At 32.5% G+C, this 2,702-nt stretch overlaps 1 pseudogene; it reads right to left on the minus strand.

Annotated features, from left to right (window-relative positions):
- The window catches only part of LOC107600235 (cyclic AMP-responsive element-binding protein 3-like protein 3-A), a 37,451-nt pseudogene that overhangs the window by 1,497 nt on the left and 33,252 nt on the right, over positions 1-2,702 (minus strand).

Genomic DNA, 2,702 nt, shown 5'->3' on the forward strand with positions numbered 1-2,702 from the left:
GTGTGTACAAAATTAAATTATATAGGCAATAATATAAAATATATTTATTATAACATTTTACTATATATACACACTATTTAGACCCTTTTCACAAACTGTGATGTTTTTGTACAGTTATTGACATTGTAAATCTAGAAAGTTTATTTTATATTATAATTTTTTTATATATATATTTAATGTACATTTATAATATTGTATTAAAAAAAAAACGAGTTAAGTTAATTTAGTGTTTCTAATACAATGGCTGAGGGAGCGATGGAAATTAGAACATTTTGCACATTGTATAAAATATAATTGTAAGATTTGTAGTGCATGTACAGTATTGTGTGTCCTTCGATGTTTATCTATTTTTTACTGAATTTACAATTCATAAAATTAAATTCATATTTTATTAAAATATATTTACATCTTATCAAGTTGACTGTATCATTTTCTCTCCAATATTCTAGATACCTACAGAAATATTTCTCAATTCACATTTATTTGTATAGTGCTTTTCACAATTCTGAAAAGTTAACTTCCACAGTCATTTTGTAAAATTCGTTTTTTTCTGCCCAATTTTAAATGGACCCCCTTGAACCCTCTTGTGGAGTCCAATTTGAAAACCCCTGCTTTAAAACGGCAGTACATGACTGGTTCTAAAACTTAAACTTTACCCAAAGATACTCTGTTTTCAGCATCAGACGGTGAAACGAACGCTGTCAGAGATTACACCAAGCGGAGTACGAGAAAGGTCAAACATGAGGACTTGCAAAGAAAAGTTGTGCCACATGAAAAATTAATGCTGGTGAACATTCAGTACGCCTGTGCTTGTGAGGAACACACATTGTATAACATCTGACAGCTGTGACCCCGTTGCTTTCTGACTGCTGTCACTGCTCAGTAAGAACAGAAGTGCCTGACGACGCTCAAATGCGAGCTATAAATTGTCTGTTCACTTCAGCCTCCCAAAAGACTTTGACCTGTTAAAGAAAACCTGAATATAAATCAGGTTACACCTTGATGTGGAGTGTCTGTATTATACAGATGAAAATCAGCAGCTTATATATGTATAATGAGAATTTGAGTCAGTAAACAAGGTTCACTGTACGCCTCAGATGGTAAACAGAGATGTCTGGTAGTTACACAGTTTTCTGAAATGCATTCAGAAGCATAATATGATGTAAATGCACCCTTTTATGATGCTGACCTGCAGTGCTTTTCATGTGGCATGCTGTCGAAGTCGATGTTGACTGACCTTTCATGGCGCTGAAGTCCCCGGGGTCAGGGGCCCTCCTGTGTGAGATGGGCTGGAGGCTCGGGATGAGAATGAGAGAGAAAGAGAGGACCAGCACCTAGGAAAAGAAGGAATATTAAACGAGAGGGAGTAAATAAGCAAGTCCTGCTATATTGGTCAGCTGATAAACTACATCATTTAAACGGCTTGTTCCAATCAACACTTTCATTATAATCATCATCATCATTCGTGTTCTCTTTCCGCTACATGCACAGGAAAGATAAAAAGATGCAGAAAAACAAAGATGTTATTTACTTAAGTCAGCAATATTGGAATATTTTTCTAATATACTTCAAATTATTATTATATATACTGTTCAGAGGTTTTTGAAACATCTCGTGCTCTATTTTTCACCAAGACCATTTTTTTAAATAATAAATGCAGTAAAAATTAATAAAATATTTTAAAATTCTAAAATAACTGTGTTCTATTTGAATATATTTTAAAACTAATTTATTCTGGTGATGCAAACCTGAATGTTCAGCATCAGTCTTCAGTGTCACATGATCCTTCAGAAATCATTCTAACATGCTGATTTTTTGCTCAAGAACCATTTCTGATTATTATCAGTGTTGAAAGCAGTTGTGCTGCTTCATATTTTTGTGGGAACCATGATACATTTTATTTTTCAGGATTCTTTGATAAAAAGAAAGTTCAAATGAACTGCATTAATTTAAACAGAAATCTTTTTTATAGCATAAATGTCTTTACCTTCACTTTTGAGCAATTTAATGCATCCTTGCTGAATAAAAGTATAATTTTTTTTTAAAAACAACAGTAGTGTACATTACTAAATTATAATTATTGCAATTTATCATCATAACATTCAGTCCTTGTTTTCTTCACTTGTTTCTGCCGGACATTTTTCTCCCTAACTTCTTTTCACCCCTCTTTCCTTCTTTCCATCTTTCCTTTTCAGCTCTTTCATTCTAAACATGTTTTTGAGATGCTGTAAATCATGAAGTCTGCTCTGTACACACATCCGCAGTATTGTAATATCCAGACAGTCCACTTCATTTATCTTCATGGCTTCTGTGTTCATTTTAATTCAAACACCCACCCGGTGCCTCAAGGGAGAGATTCAAGCTAGGATTTATTAATAAAGGAGAATGTAATCGACTGACGCATCTCGACAAAGAGCGGACAGCGACGAGTACGAAATGTCCAGAGAGACAGACCACAAAACATTAACACTGATTATTGTTTCTTCTGGTTATTTTCTTTCACTGTCAGGAGTAAGGAGTATGTGAAGAGCAAAGCTCAGATCATTTGGAAGAAATTATCTGAAAAGATCTTTTAATAGAATATTAATAAAACATATTTAATTTTGCTTAAAATAACATTAAATCAGTATATTATTTAAGTTATTTAATTAATAACTATTTTACATTTATATATATATATATATATATATATATATATATAT

The sequence above is a fragment of the Sinocyclocheilus grahami genome, unplaced genomic scaffold (genome assembly GCF_001515645.1).
Source record: "Sinocyclocheilus grahami isolate Dianchi unplaced genomic scaffold, SAMN03320097.WGS_v1.1 scaffold280.1, whole genome shotgun sequence".
Classification (NCBI taxonomy): domain Eukaryota; kingdom Metazoa; phylum Chordata; class Actinopteri; order Cypriniformes; family Cyprinidae; genus Sinocyclocheilus; species Sinocyclocheilus grahami.